The 16,621-nt window shown below is 45.8% G+C and overlaps 1 protein-coding gene across 1 annotated transcript in view; it reads left to right on the top strand.

Annotated features, from left to right (window-relative positions):
- The window catches only part of SCAF8 (SR-related CTD associated factor 8), a 198,192-nt gene that overhangs the window by 173,074 nt on the left and 8,497 nt on the right, over positions 1 to 16,621 (top strand). The window contains exon 22 of the transcript XR_004352533.1: positions 9,288 to 9,478. The gene's annotated coding sequence lies outside the window, so the exon portion shown is untranslated. The remainder of the gene's footprint in view (positions 1 to 9,287; positions 9,479 to 16,621) is intronic.

The following is a 16,621-nucleotide window of genomic DNA, read 5'->3' as shown; positions in this document are numbered from 1 at the left end:
CACGTGCACGTTCTTGCCTGCAATCTCCCCGCCCCCGCAGGCATAATACACATACCTGAAGGTTTAAGGCTGTCCTTAAACATGCACTGGATGGGGACTTCCCTGGTGGTCCAGTGGTTAAGACTTCACGCTCCTAATGCAGGGGGCCCAGATTCGATCCCTGGTCAGGGAACTAGATCCCACATGGCACAACTAAGAGTCCGCATGCCACAACTAAAAATCCCACGTGCCACAACGAAGATCCCGCACGTGGCAACGAAGTCCCCCGTGCTACAACTAAGACCCAGAGCAACCAAATAAATGAATAAATATTTTTTAAAAAAAAGCACACCATGGATGTCCACCTGGGGGTCCAAATATGGGATGAGACTCTGCAAAGGCACACCTTGAGTAATTTCTGAATATTCCTCCTATTTTTCTTTGTATATCACCCCTCTTCCCCTCCCTTAGCCAAGATGTATTTCCATGAGGCCATATTTCTCCTGGTTCCTGTCTTTCTTTCTGTCATTGTCTTTTCTTCCTGGCAGAGCGCCAGCCTGAGGTCTCCGTGTGTGGATGCTACTGTGATCTGTTTTTCGAGAGGCCCATGCAGTGATTGTTCTGAGCCACTCATGCTCTGCCTCACCCTGTCATGACGGAGGGCGCTGACAGGAGGCCTCGGGTCTGGATGGGAAGCCAGTCCCGAGTCCCATCATTACGTTATGCAAACCGGTTATGCTCTCTGGTACAAACAGTTCATTGTTGGCTTGAGCCAGGGACTGATACTGTAACATCAGTTCCACTGATCTCAAGAAGACCTCTTCAGCCTAACGCGAAGTGACCCGCTGAACCACTCTCTGAATTTTGAAAGATGTGCAAAAACATAGAGAAGAGTGAATAACCAACGATGAACATGAGAAGGAATTTCGGACAGCAGAAGCCTTCAATGAACCTTGGCTTGCGAAGATGGTAAAAAGGACTTTTAAAACTCTCTTTAGACAGAAGAAGGTGAGAATGGGGGCTAATCAGTGCCCAACTGGAGAGCTTGAGCATGGGGTGGGCTGCCATTTTTTTTTATAGATATCACAGAGGGCATTTAATGAGCAAAGGGGTGTCAGGATCAGGTGACCCCTCCAGACCTGAGAGTCAATGATTCTATGAAACAGATGTTGAAATTCTGTATGAGGTCCACAAACATCCCAGGATGTGAACTCGTAAGATAATTCTAGAATTGGAAAGATTGCCTGCTGAAGAGTTATCGGTAGTTATGGCTTTTCACCTAAAATGTTGAACGCATTTTCCACAATTCCTGAATTTATTCCCAGGACACAGTTTATTCTCTGGGAGAATCCTATTCATTCAGTGTGCTCCACCGTTAGCTGATAATACTCTGTACTTAAACAGTCCCTTTCATCTGTGGATCTCGAAGAATTTTATAAGGATTCATTAGTTCTCACATGCGACTTTCAATTTGTCTGCACACTTGTGAAATGGATAGTAAACAATTTTACACCCAGGCAAAGGCGGAATACTGGGATGGTGTCTTCTGGGTGTCTGATTGCTGGTGGCCGAGATGCCCAAATGAACTCCATCCTCTTCCTGCCATTTATTCCCGCCCTTTAGGTCAGATCTTCTGACATTCAACTATCAAATAAGGTATGAAATTTGGGAGAAATTTCCAGACTTCTAATCAGCGTATGGGTTGGAGAATTATGTATCCTGTCTGGCTTTGTCTTGTATTCTGTCCCACACACAAACTCACACACAAAGCCAGAGCTGTCTGGAAGGCTCTGGGACAGGACTGAGCACTTTATTGTTGCCTCACCATCCCCCCCTCACCCCCATGTCCCACCTTTCCAGCCCCCGTTACCACTTAACACTGTTTAACTAGTAACAGGGAATTCCTCAGGGGTCGGAGATGAAGGGAACGCTCACCTCCCACCCCCTGCAGTTCTGACTTTGACACATTTTAATAGTTAAAATCTAAACATAACCTGATGCCTTCATTTCCTCCCCATCTGTCCCTTCTTAACCCCCTACAGTCCAGCTTGCATCCTCTCCCCTCTACCGGAGTCACTTTTTAAACGTCTTCAATGACCTCCTTGTGGAATTCCACAAGACATTTCTTGGGGTCGTTCCACTTGACCTCCTTGATACTGTTGCCCACCCTGCCCTCCTCCAAACTCTCTTTTCCCTTGACCCCTGTGGCCCTGAAATCCCTGTTTTCCTTTCCCCTCTCTGGCCGTATCTCTTTCTCATTCGGAGGACATCCAGTGCTGTGGTCCTTGAGCTTCTCTGATCCTCCCGTGGGATCAACTCTTGCCATCCTTATCTCCCACGGGATAGAGATAGCTCTCCCCCACTCCCAGACTGAAAATCCCAGAGCTCACGTTCATACTTCTCTTCCTCTCATTTCCTATATCCAGTGGCTCACGGAGTTCCTATTTTTGCCCTGAAGAAGCTCTTAGCACTCACTGCCTTCTCAACTCAGAACCCTAGCACCCAGAGCACCATCCCCCAAACTGTTTCGATCACACGCATTAACAAAATCTGTACAATTCACTCTTCCAGTTTTTGACTGTTTATGTATTATGTGCTGTATTAGTCTGCTAGGGCTGCCATGGACTGGGTGGCTTAAAGAACAGAATTTTATTTTCTCACAGTTCTGGAGGCCAGAAGTCCAAGATCAAGTTGCCATCAGGGTCGGTTTCTGATGAGACTCTTCTTGCTTGTAGACGGCCACCTCCTTGTATCCTCACATGGCCTCTTCTCTGTGTGTGCAGAAAGAGAGAGAGAGAGAGTCCTGGTGTCTCTTCCTCTTTTCATAAGGGTCCTGTCAAAATAAGGCTGCAGGGGCTTCCCTGGTGGCGCAGTGGTTGGGAGTCCGCCTGCTGATGCAAGGGACGCGGGTTCGTGCCCCGGTCCGGGAGGATCCCACATGCCGCGGAGCGGCTGGGCCTGTGAGCCATGGCCCCTGAGCCTGCGCGTCTGGAGCCTGTGCTCCGCTACGGGAGAGGCCACAGCGGTGAGAGGCCCGTGTACCGCAAAAAAAAAATAAAAAAATAAAAAATATAAGGCTGCACACTTATGACCCTATTTAACCTTTAATACCTCCTTAAGGCCCCATCTCCAAATACTGTCTCATTGGGGGTTAGGGCTTCAACATGTGAATTTGGGCACAAGTCAGTCTATAATATACATATTTTCTATTAAACGGGTATGTTCATTTAAAATACATAAAATAGACTCAAAAAAGGTGAGAATTTTAAAAGTAAGTACAAGTAAGAATTCTGATATTTTCTCCCCACATCCCAGGGCATCACCTCGGCGTACCCGGGATACACACCCAGCATTCAAAACCACGGACCTGAGCAATGACCGCAGAGTCCTAACAGATCTGTCCACCGCCGGGCTTGCATGTCGTCTTCCCATCCAGCTCAACCTCTGTATTAGCCTTTGTAAAACGGTGGTTTCTTCTTCCCCCTTCCTCAGAAAACACTGATGCTCTGGGTTGCCCAGGAGAGGCCAGGGCACCTGCCAGCTTGACCTACAGAGCCCTCCATGTCCCAACATGACCGCTGCTTCAAGCCATCGTTCCTCCCGCCACCTCCCTCGGCGCCCCCTTCCTCCTCTGCAGGTCCCGAGCTTGTAATTCACATCCTCACCACCTTCCCTCTTCACTCCCACACGTTTGTCTCTCCCTCCTTGAAGCTCTGTCCCATCCTTTGGTTCAGGCTCACCTGCCATTCAGCAGTGTTACTTCCACTTTAATGGGTGCCGTCTTTCCCCCTTAACTGGGTTACAGTCTCCAAAAGCTCATGGTCCAGGTTTCTTCTTCCTTTTACATCCTCCCCTGAGCACAGACTCCGAGCCTGTCCTCTGTCCTCCTTCCGGTGGTTGTGGCTGGATCGAGACCACCATGGGGGCGCAGGAAGCGGTGACACCATCTGACTTGCTGTGCGCACACGGCCTGGGTGTGTTCAGCGAAGGCAGCTTAACACGGCTGAGTTCCTAAACCTACTCCAGCTCAGCTTCTTGCCGATGCTATCTCCCAGAATTTGCTAATATATTCTCCTAAAAATTTAATAGAAGGAAAGTTGGCTGCTCATTGAAAAGTGTACGCTTGACTGCAGACTCAGATCACCTTAATTAATGTTGACGAATGCAAGATTTATTAGCAAAGCAGCCATCTCTTTAGTGCCCAGTGGGGCTCAGGACATGCGTGTAAATCATTCCGATAGCCATTTCCTGGATCGAGCACTTGGCATTCACCTACCACAAGGTGCACCTATTCCCAGGTAGCAGAGCTGGGATGCTGAGGGTGATTTGAGATGATGAACTCAGGAAAAGAGTGACTTGGCACACTGAAAAGGCAGCAAGCCTGGAGCTGTTTCCAAACCATGAATTCTCCTTTAAAACTCACCAGCTGATGCTGGCCTGAGAATTTCAAAATGAAGATACCAACTCACTTCCTGAATTATTTTATCTTTATGGCCCTGTGGCTGCAATCCAGCCATCCAGTTCCCAGAGGCGTGCATGGGGACCATGCCATTACTGGGTTGAAGGCCTTGGAGACCTGTTAGCCGAAACCCACTCTTCTCTGTGAAACGAATGTGTGCAGGCTGCAAATTAGTTTCTTGGTGGACCTTTAGGAGGCGATTGCCCCTCCAATTGAATTGTTTAATATTTAAACTATGTATTTTTTCCTTATCTACGTGGTAAACTTGGCAGACTCAGCGAATGTTATAACCGTGGTGAGTCCAAAAGTCATTTCATAGCATATGTTTCAAGTAGAATGTGGTCCAGTGTCCTGAACCAAGATTATCTCACCAGCCTCTTTGAATGTTACACAGTAGCCAAGGATACGAACTGGCCCTGTGGGTGACACCCACGTAATCTGCAGAGACCATGCAGGTAACCCTCAGGCCATGTTTGTCAGATTAAAGTATAATTGCAACAATCCTGTAACGGTTAGTTGTTGATTTTGTCTTGGTTTCTTCATACTTTTGCATAAGAGCTACCTGTATCTCTTACATGGAAAGCAAAGGGCTGAGTTGGAGAGAGGGACGGATCTGGGAAAGGCCAGGAGACACATAGAAATGTCTGCTAGTTGAATAGTTCTTTGAGATTTTTGTTCTTTTCATTTTCACAAGAGACCCACAGAGAGGGAATTCCCTGGTGGTCCAGTGGTTAGGACTCCACGCTTCCACGGCTGAGGGCCCAGGTTTGATCCCTGGTTGGGGAACTAAGATCCCGCAAGCCACACAGTGAGGCCGAAAAAAAAATTAAAAAAAAAAAAAAGAGAGAGAGAGAGACCTACAGAGAAAGAAGGAGGGCGGGGGAGAGGAGAGAGGGAGGGAAGGATCAAGAAAAGGAGAAATGAAAGAAAAAGAATGAAAAGAAAGGAAGGGAGGAAGAAGAGAAGAAAGAAAGAAAGAAAGTCTCCCCATGGATCCCATGCGGTTTTGTGAGGCCACCTCTTGGAGGAGAGTTTAACTCAGGACACAGCTTCCCCTCGCAGCCTCCCTCCACCGTGGCTGTTGGCAGGGGCCGCAGGGACATTACAGACGCCACCAGAGAGGGCTGCGGGGCCAGCCTTCTTGCTTCTCCGGGCCCTCGGCTGAGGCCCGTGTGGGGAATAGCCACGTGGGTTGCCAAGTCAAGCATTTTCATGGCCTGAGTCACACAGACAGAGCTTTAACTCTGTGAACACAAACCAGGCAAATAAAGAACAAAATGCCCATCCCAGGAGGCGAGGGAATGATCATTAAGTGCCCCTACAGGCCCTCAGGGTAATTCCCTGCACCGTTCTGTTCTGCGCGAGGGTAACGCAAACTCCTAAGGCCTTGTTGAGTATCAGACCTCCTCACTGTCGTCTTTAAAGCCTGCTTGGAAGCATAAGGGCGCAAACAAGGACGGAGTTCGGAAAGTCTGCGTTCATAGTTGGGGTTTAATTAAAACACACTGAGCCTTGCAGAAGCTTGTGGTTTAGAGTAATGGAAAATTTAGGGAATCAGAAACAGAGATGGATCTGAGGAAGAAAGGTCTGATTTTCTCCTCAAGCCTCTGGATTTCTTGCCTTCCATTTCCTCCCAGACTTGTAGTTGACACCTTCTTAAACATGTGAATTATTTTTCTGATAAAGGATCAATCAATTTTATAATCGCAAGTATTTGGTATTTACTTATACAGAGGCATTATCCAAATGTTCATGCTATTTCATATTCCCTTCTATTAGGTTAATTTATAAACATATGTTTATCATACACCTCCCACGTGCAAAGCAAATGAAGGGTGCAAGGGGTACAATTGTGAGCAAAACTGCTTCCTCTAGTCGCAGCGAGCGGGGGCTACTCTTCGTTGTGGTGCGCGGGCTTCTCATTGCGGTGGCTTCTCTTGTGGAGCACGGACTCTAGGCATGCAGGCTTCAGCAGTTGTGACATGTGGGCTCAGTAGTTGTGTCTCGCGGGCTCTAGAGCACAGGCTCAGTAGTTGTGGCACACGGGCTTAGTTGCTCTGCCGCATGTGGGATCTTCCCGGACCAGGGCTCGAACCCGTGTCCCCTGCATTGGCAGGCGGATTCTTAACCGCTGCGCCACCAGGGAAGCCCGCAAAGTAAGATTTTAAGAACATTATTTTCCGGGCATTCTTGTCAAAATCAATGTACAAACAATCAATCAGTTGGTCAAACCAAACAAACTCGATACCGTGTTGGGGGTTAGGGGCTAATATCAGGCAGGTCTATGAGAAGCTTTATTCATCATCATAGCCCCTCCTCCCCAGAGCAATAAATAATGATACAATACTCCTTGCGCTCAGCTGGCTGTGTCAGTGACCTTAGTCAAGTCATTTGATTTCTTACTTTCCTTATCTGTGAAGTGAGGGTTTGGGCTTAATGATCTTTAAGCACCTTTTTTATTACTATCAACACCCTAAGCAGGTACCTGCAGCGGTGGCCAGTGCTTTTACACTTTCCTGTCCACGCCGCCCTCCCACATACAACACAAACATTGGCCATCAGGAGATTAAAGGCAGAGAGAAGGAAGAAATAGGATAAGCACAGCAGAAACATGTCAAGTAAGTTATGCCTTCAGACTCAAATTCTAATTATTTCCTCTTGTCTTCCTTCTTCTACTAAATCATGTTCTTCTTTCTTCTGTTATGTAGTGATTGAGTTCATCATCTTTAAGTCATGCATTCATTTGTGGAACACTTCAGGGTGTCCAATGTATTCCAGGACAGGGCTGTGTGTTGAGGATGTGGACATGAACAGTTTGACCTCATATGGTTTTCCCTCTAAAATCAGTACATTTTACCCAAAATAGTCCGTTGACACCCTTTTCAATTCTAGGCTCCCCCTCGTGAAAGGCTAGTGTGGAAAATATTTTGCAAACATGACCAAAAAAAAGACTAGTCTTTTTTTTTCTTTGAGCTATATCTAATTGCTTAAATTTCAAACCTAAATGTTTGAAAGACAGACCCTACACAATCATCCATTACTCTTGTCCACACGCGTAAACAAATAAAACTCATAATTGCGTCGTCATATGTGCCTTTCCTGTCGTCCGTAATAATGTTCCCTGGGAAGGAGTAAGACAGGTGGAATTTTTAAAGTTTTTTGAATCTCTAGTGACCGAGAAGCTTATGCTCATTTTATAACACCTACTGTGTACCAGATAATAAGTGTATACTGATTCATTTTCTATTTTGGTAAATAACTTTCAGAGAATAGCAGTATATCTTCAGAGGATGATAGATGAAGGACCTCCCTTTAAAAAGAATATTTCAAGCTAATTTTCCTAATTATATTGGAAGGTTTTTAACGACAAAGTTCATGAAAGGGTCACTGGATTTCAAAAATTCTCCTTGCTCTGTCGATATGACTTAAATGTTTTAAACTAAGAGGGTATCTGGATTTACGAGCTTCCACCTACGTCTTGGATTTAAGGGGAAAAATAGGTGTTTGGATTTATCTTCATGACCGATTTTATATTCAGGAAAGAACTCTGTCATGAGGTTGCTTTCGTCAACTATTGTTCATTTCACACAATTTGAACAGATTTTTAATTTATTTTTAAATTTGTTTAAAATTTAAATTAAAAAAAATTTTTTGGCCGAGCCGCGTGGCATGCAGGACCTTTGTTCCCCAACCAGGGATCTAAACTGTGCCCCCTGCAGTTGAAGCGCGGTGCCCTAACCACTGGACCGCTAGGGAATTCCCACGAACAGATTTTTTTAAACTATTTTATTCAAGTAGAGTTGATTGACCATGTTGCATTATGAACAGGTTTTTAATTAAGGTTTACAGGTGAGTCACCATAAAAATGATGCCAACTCTTCTCCCCCCACCCCCACCCCGTGAAGCCATCGAAGGACCCTGCCCTTGTTTTGTGTGAAGGGGCCGTGAGTGAGTGTTGGAAGGTCCCCTCCCGTAACCCCACGTCTGAGAGGGGCATTGCCTGCCGTTTCTCCTTCTCAGTTTAAAAAGATCCTTCTGGACTTCCCCGTCACCAAGACACTCATCTATCATGATGACTAAATTAAAGCAACTCGAAGAACTGTTTTTACTTTATTGTCTGCATAAACTAACACCCCCAAGAACTGGCAGGGCGAGTTTAAGGGTGGGCAAACCACACACGTGACCGTGAGAGGGACGGGAAGTCTCCTGTAGCATTTTCCCCAGAAGGTTGGCAGCAATGTGAACCAGTAATTACTTCAGAAGACAAACTGCTGTGTCTGTGGGGAAGGAAGAGTGCAGCGTTCAGCCTCCCTGGGCCTCAAGATACTGGGCGGGCAGCACACGGGCCCACGGTGCTCATGGCGCCCACTATTACACAGACTTCCTGTTTCTGATTTCAGGCCTTTCAGAAAATTTCCTGTGAAATGGAAATCCTGACTGGTCTTTTCTGGTGCATTCTTACTACATAGTAGAGAGCTAATTTCATATCACTGAGGAAGTTTTTCCCAAAGGGACTAAAACTGGGCTACTGGAGAAAGTATAAAAACACACATGCAGGAGACAGGTTAGAGTGCAGGCCCAGTTGCACTGGATGACTGTGAACGTTTCACACTCCACAGAGGAACTCGGGAGCCCCAGCACTCAGACCTGTGCAGGGCAGCTTTCAGAAGCTGCAGCAGGCCAGTTTCTTTCTGCGTTGAAGAATCACCTCCTTCAAAACCCTTGGGAGTTCTCAAATGTCCATATCTACATCATGAATTCCATACAACACCAGTTCTCCTTTTGGAAAATTTGATATTTAAACACTAATGATGTTAATATTTTTTTAAAAAATGTGTGCATGTCACAGGCAGGGAACGTGCCAAACACCACCCGCTCGACTCTTCACAACAACCTCACGAAGTAGGAAGAGCCCCACTTTACCCATGAGGAAACTGAGGCCAGAGGAAGAGGAAGTAATTAACCCAAAGCCAAACAGCTCAGAAGCAACGGAAGCAGGATTTCAATCAGTTCCATTTGACTCCAGAGCTCATGATCTCAGTGAGTTTCTGCTGTGTTGCCTCGGTGTAAGTGATACAAACAGCTGCTCTAGTTAATGATTGACTTAGGCAAGTGAGGACAGCTTGTGTGTATTTATTCTGACGAGCGTTTATGGTACCATATCCAAATGCGTCTGCATTTCCTTAGCAAGGATGGGAGCAGAGAAGCTATGTGCAGACGGTTTGCTTGTCCTCTTCTTATCTGGAATATCCTCTACTCCGAATATCTAATTTTCTTGTCCCTGTCTTTTCATGACCACTGAATCAACAGCTACGTTTGTCCCTGTCCTTTAAATAGTGTGTGTGTTTTGGAGTAATCAGAAAACAAAGCTACATAAAGAAAACACGAAGAATGTTTTCTGGTGGAGATTGTGTTGCAGAATCAAGCTTGGAAATGTGACATAATTTCCAGTTTCCCCATTGATTGAGGCTCTGATGTAAGGGGATTTTTTTTTTTTTTCTCTTTACTTAATTTGTTTATTTTTGGCTGCGCTGGGTCTTCGTTTCTGTGCACGGGCTTTCTCTAGTTGCAGTGAGCGGGGGCCACTCTTTCGTTGCGGTGCTCAGGCTTCTCACTGCGGTGGCTTCTCTTGTTGCGGAGCACGGGCTCTAGGTGCACGGGCTCCAGTAGTTGTGGCACGCGGGCTCAGTAGTTGTGGTGCACGGGCTTAGTTGCTCTGCGGCATGTGGGATCTTCCCGGACCAGGGCTCGAACCTGTGTCTTCTGCATTGGCAGGCGGATTCCCAACCACTGCGCCACCAGGGAAGCCCTAAGGGGATGTTTTACAAAGTCCTTTTTAGTGGCAACTCAGACACACCTTCAGATAGAGACATGCCACTTGGGCATCAAGCAGAGGCTTAGCTGTCTGAAAGCCACCAGCCTGATGGAGAAGGAATGACTCCGAACCCCCAGGCTGGGCTTGTTTGCTTTCCTCCTGGAGGATAATAGGATGCTAAGTATTGGGTTTAGCTGCCCCTCTCCCCCGGCCCCCAGAATGGTCTGGAACAGGATTAGCCTCACACCCATCATACTCTGGACTGGAACTTCCTCTAAGGCAGGAGCCACGTTACATTCCCAAGGACTTACACGGTGCCTGGAGCAGCTGATGGATGAAGGCGTAGCTAAATGAGCGGAGCTGTTTGAGCAGATGGAAGATTCGGTGGCTTCTGGCTCTCAACGTCACCCTATTTTTGTGAAGATGTTTCCATAGAAGAAGGTTTCAGTTTGTATGTTGGAAACTCATGGGCCAGACTTTCAAACAATGAAAGAATTCCGTAAAAGGATTGGAAGTTAAGAAGATTCCCAAGAAAGATTTCTCTGCACAAATAAGTTGACAGTGTTGCTTGAATAAGAGTCTGCCTCGTGTTTCCCCCATTACTAAATTCTTGGTACTTTAAGCTGGCCCTAAGTCTATAGCCCTTGCTCTAGAATTTAGAACCCCAAACAGAAGCCATGCTGGGGTATATGCCAAATTAAGTAAGCCACTGTGCCTGAATATGAATATAAATGCCTGAATGTAAATGTCAGAGTTTATTAGGACAACCTGTAGCAGCTTCCACAAAGGGTGTATGACAGTAAACATATGGTAATAACATTGAAACCATTTTTTGTTTAGAAATAAAATGACTATTTTCTATAGATGATAACACACCCCATAATCATTTATCAAAGTAGTTTTTCCCATGTTGCTTTGCTTTCAAACAGGTAAGTGGTGTGATGGATCTTTACACATTGGACACTGTCTACATTGTGATAAACACTCATGAAAACACCGTGGTCCGTGGGGTATTTTCAGAGCACCAACAGCGCTGTGCCTACCAGGGACCCTGGTGGTCTTTTCCAGGTCTTGCCCACGGTGCCTGGAGGGGTCAGGCCGAGGCATGTCCATGCGGGGGCCTCCTAGAGCCAGCTCCGACTTTTAGATTTTACCCCATTGATATCTAGATCCAAGATCTTTCCTCTCCAAGGAGGAATTCTGAAAGTGTCTGCTCTCAGCCTAGCTCTACCATGTCATTAGGGAAGAAGATTCAATCTGACTTTCATAATATTGCAACGTGGAGGTGAAATTTCCCCACTCACCTCAACTACTGGTGGAATCTCCTGCAGCCAGAAACGATCATTACCCTTTGCTCGTTCTCTTCCCCTGGCACTTACCACAGTCTGTCTGGTAAGATAGATATTTGTGTGCACGTCTTATTACCTCTTCGACTCCTTTAACTACCTATCAGTTCTCTATGTACCTGTATTCCTTAGACCCTGCTTCGGAGGTCAGGAGACTTGGATTTGAATGCTGGCCTTATTATTTCTACTGCCATGAAAACTTGGACAAGCTACTTTCCCTCCCTTAGCTTTAGTTGTCTCTTCTGCAAAATAGGGAGAATGACATTTCTACCTCTGTGAGTTGCTCTGAAGATTAGACAGCATGTGTGAAATGCTTCTCTTGATGCCTGGCACACTGTAACAACCAGTAGCTATCATCTGTCATTCGTAATGATATTCTGGAGTAGAACCAGGACTTGGTCCGGGAGCTTTGCTCATCGGGGAGGAACTCTGAGTGTCTGTGCACAGCCCATCTCTGCCGGTGCCGCTGGTGCCTGGTATCCTCCTCCCAGCACCACACCTGCTTTGGGACTGCTGCCCTGCAGCAGTGTCACCCCGCAGCAGTGTCACCCCGCTCTGCCACTTTTCCTTGTCAGGGAGTTGGTGCATCAGGTTTGTGTCATGAAACCTGGAGTCACTTGAGTATGACAAGTTCTTTTTTTTTTTTTTTAACTTTTATTTATTTATTTATTTATTTTGGCCATGCTCTGCTCGGCATGGCATGGAGGATCTTAGTTCCCCGACCAGGGATCGAACCTGTGCCCCCTGCAGTGGAAGCATGGAGTCTTAACCACTGGACTGCCAGGGAAGTCCCTATTTATTTATTTGTTTATTTAATTGGAGTATAGTTAATTTACTATATTCTGTTAGTTTCAGGTGTCCAGCAAAGTGATTCGGTTATACATATACATCTATTCATTCTTTTTTAGATTCTTTTCTCATATAGGTTATTGCAGAATATTAAGTAGAGCTCCCTGTGCTATACAGTAGGTCCTTGTTGGTTCTCTGTTTTATATATAGTAGTGTGTGTATGTTAATCCCAAGCTCCTAATTTATCCCTCCCCCTCATTTCCCCTTTGATATCCATAAGTGTGTTTTCAAAATCTGTGAGTCTGTTTCTGTTTTGTAAATAAGTTCATTTATATCATTTTTTAGTTAGATTCCACATATAAGTGATATCATATGATATTTGTCTTTCTCTGTCTGATTTACTTCACTTAGTGTGATAATCTCTAGGTCCATCCGTGTTGTTGCAAATGGCATTATTTCATTCTTTTTTATAGCTGAGTAATATTGTATTGTGTGTGTGTATATAATGTACCACATCTTTGTTTATCCATTCATCTGTTGATGGGCACTTAGGTCACTTCCATGCAGTGTGACAAGTTCTTATATTAAAAATATTCAACTAACCTAAGGCTGTTCCTGTGCTTCCTTTCCTCACCCCTCCAGAGATCAGGAAGGAAAAATGGTTTGTTATCCATCTGACAGCTAATAATTCTAGGCAGTGGACTGCACAAGATACACCAAGGCCGGTGGCATTTAAAAAGTAGTGTGACGTGCTCTTCCCTGGTGGCGCAGTGGTTAAGAATCCGCCTGCCAATGCAGGGGACACGGTACAAGCCCTGGTCTGGGAAGATCCCACATGCCGACAGAGCAACTAAGCCCGTGTGCCACAACTACTGAGCCCGCGCACCTAGAGCCTGTGCTCCACAGAGAAGCCACTGCAATGAGAAGCCCGCGCCACCGCAATGAAGAGTAGCCCCTGATCGCTGCAAACTAGAGAAAGCCCGTGCACGGCAATGAAGACCCAGTGCAGCCAAAAATAAAAGATAATAAATTTATGTATAAAAAAAAGTGGTGTGAGGTGCGCTCTGCCTTTCAGGATGCTACAGTCCCTGTGGCCAAGATGGGATACAGTATTAAAGGCAGCTGACAATGCCAGGAGGGTTCTTGAGTGGCAAAGGAGTAAGTGGTACAAAGGAAAGTAAGTTTACGAGACAAGAAAGATCTGGGTGTCTGGAGGAGGAGTGATGATCCTCGGCCTCGAGCAAGACCCTGAATAAAAATGTGCTGTCGGGGGCTTCCCTGGTGGCGCAGTGGGTGAGAGTCCGCCTGCCGATGCAGGGGACACGGGTTCGTGCCCCGGTCTGGGAAGATCCCACATGCCGCGGAGCGGCTGGGCCCGTGAGCTGTGGCCGCTGAGCCTGCGCTTCCGGAGCCTGTGCTCCGCAATGGAAGAGGCCACAGCAGCAGTGAGAGGCCCGCATACCCGCAAAAAAAAAAAAAAAAAAAAAAAGTGCTGTCTTGTATTCTCCAAACCGAAAAAACAAAAACACTGCGAGAGCAAGTCTGTTTTTCACGGAAGAATAATTCCTTTGTTATTGACTCTAGGAAGAATTAAAGAACATTCGTACCTAATTAAAACAAGTAAAGTCTGGAGGTGAGCTCAAGAAGGTGGGTTGATTTATGAATCCCACCTCAAGACTTTCAACTTGAAGGTGATCAACTTGAGCAGGACTTGCCTGAAGGCAAATATTACCCTGTCTAATTATTAGACCTAAAAAGCAATGTCCATCTTTTTTAAAATGATTATTTATTTATTTATTTTTGGCTGCGTTGGGTCTTTGTTGCTGTGCATGGCTTCCTCTAGTTGCGGTGAGCGGGGTCTACTCTTCGTTGCGGTGCGTGGTCTCTAGGCACACAAGCTTCAGTAGTTGTGGCACACGGGCTGTAGAGCGCAGGCTCAGTCGTTGTGGTGCACGGGCTTAGTTGCTCTGTGGCATGTGGGATCTTCCCAGACCAGGGGTCGAACCCGTGTCTCCTGCATTGGCAGGTGGATTCTTAACCACTGTGCTACCAGGGAAGCCCCACAATTTCAGTCTTAATGATGCTTATATCCTGTTTTACACAAAGACGAGATGTACTAGGAGCGATAGCTCTAAATTTCAATGTTAAGAGTCTATGTGAAAAATGTTTGTTTAAACAATATTTTCATTACAGTTTCATAAATACAGAAAATGCACTGGACATAAGTTACAGTTTTGTGGGTTTACTCAAATAAACACACCTGTGGAACCACAGTCCAGTTCAAGAAATAGAACATTCCCAGAACTCCTCCCTTCTCCCTGCCCTTCACAGTCACCAAGGTAACCACTCTCCTGACTCCTACATGGTAAATTAGTTTCACCTATTTTTGAACTTTATATAATTGGAACCACCTAGTACCTATTAATTTATGTCTGCCTTCTTTCTCTCAACATCACGTTTGTAAGATTCATACATGAGTTGATTAATTTACTATGCTGTACAGTATTCCATAATATAAATATACCACACTTGATTTATCCATTCTACTGTTGAGGGACATTTGAATTGTTTCTCATTTGGTCTATTTCATACAAGTAATGATGCTACATTCTTACCCCCACACTGTGCACACTCTAAGTGCATTTCTGTTAGGTGTATAGACTGGGGAAAGATTGCTGGGTCATTGCAGCTATTGTTTTTGTGGTTATTGTCAAAAAGTTTTTCCAAAGTGTTTGTATGAACTTACACTCCCACCGGCAATTTATGAGACTCACGCGTGTCCTTGCTGACACTTGATATTATGGTTTTTTTTTTTTTTTTGCGGTACGCGGGGCTCTCACTGCTATGACCTCTCCCGTTGCGGAGCACAGGCTCCGGACGCGCAGGCTCAGCGGCCATGGCTCACGGGCCCAGCCGCTCCGCAGCATGTGGGATCTTCCTGGACCGGGGCAGGCAGACTCTCAACCACTGCGCCACCAGGGAAGCCCGATATTATCGTCTTTTTAATTTTAGCCATTTGGAGGGTACGTAATGGGGTCTCTTTGTGGCCTTATGCCTGAGGTGGAGCATCTTTTCGAGTGTTTATTAGCTATTTGAATACCTTCTATTGTGTAGTAAATGTCCAATCTTCTGCCTATTTTTTAATTGCAATGACTTTTTAATATAAATTTATTTATTTATTTTTGGCTATGTTGGGTCTTCGTTGCTGCCCGTGGGCTTTCTTTAGTTGCAGCGAGCAGGGGCTACTCTTCGTTGTGGGGCGCGGGCTTCTCATTGCGGTGGCTTCTCTTGTTGCGTAGTACGGGCTCTAGAGCGCAGGCTCAGTAGTTGTGGCTTGTGGGCTCTAGAGTGCAGGCTCAGTAGTTGTGGCGCACGGGCTTAGTTGCTCCGCGGCATGTGGGATCTTCCCAGACCAGGAATCGAACCCCTGTTCCCTACATTGGCAGGCAGATTTTTAACCACTGTGCCACCAGGGAAGTCCGACTTTTACTTTTTTTTTTTTTTTAATTAATTGATTCATCAGCGTTTATATATATTCTGGATACCAGACCTTTATGGGATCCTTATCACAACAGATACCTTCTCTCTGGCTGTCTTGGCAGCTTAGTGAGTGGAAAATGCCTCAAGGGGAAAAGGAATCCAAACATTGTGCTCCTCTCTCCAAAATTCCCTTTTCTCAGGGATTTTGGTCTAAGACTTCAGTGTCTGGGCAGCTCTTTGATGACTCCCAAGCATGTGAGTGTGTGCTCATCTGGATTTCCTGCTAGCTGTTTGCATCAGAAGGGTTAGTCTAATATAAGCTGTTCCTTTATGTCAGAAGCAAAACGTCAGAATGAGACTGTTGGTTTAAAAAAAAAAAAAAAAGGTTGGGGGGAACCTCCTGGCGGGTCCAGTGGTTAAGACTCCACACTCCACTGCAGGGGACATGGGTTCAATCCCTGGTCAGGGAAGTAAGATCCCACACGCTGCAGGGCGTGGCCAAGAAATCAAAAAAAAAAATGAGACTGTTGGTTTGGGTATTCCAAGGAAAATACTGTAGAATAGAGAAGGATGTCTGATATCTTAAGGGCCATCTGCCCACACAGAGCAGAGAAACACCTTTCCTGGGCTGGGGCTGAGCTGGTGTGGAGCTGGGATAAAGGCAGGATGAGAAATGCTGTGTGGGGTTCTGCCCTCTGACCCTTGGGCCTTGTCCCTGGGGATGGGCAAAAAATAAACCAGAGAAAAGCTTGG

The sequence above is a fragment of the Phocoena sinus genome, chromosome 12 (assembly GCF_008692025.1).
Source record: "Phocoena sinus isolate mPhoSin1 chromosome 12, mPhoSin1.pri, whole genome shotgun sequence".
NCBI classification, from domain to species: Eukaryota; Metazoa; Chordata; class Mammalia; order Artiodactyla; family Phocoenidae; genus Phocoena; species Phocoena sinus.
Note: the sequence above shows the minus strand (reverse complement) of the source record. Positions and strands in the feature narration are given on the sequence as shown.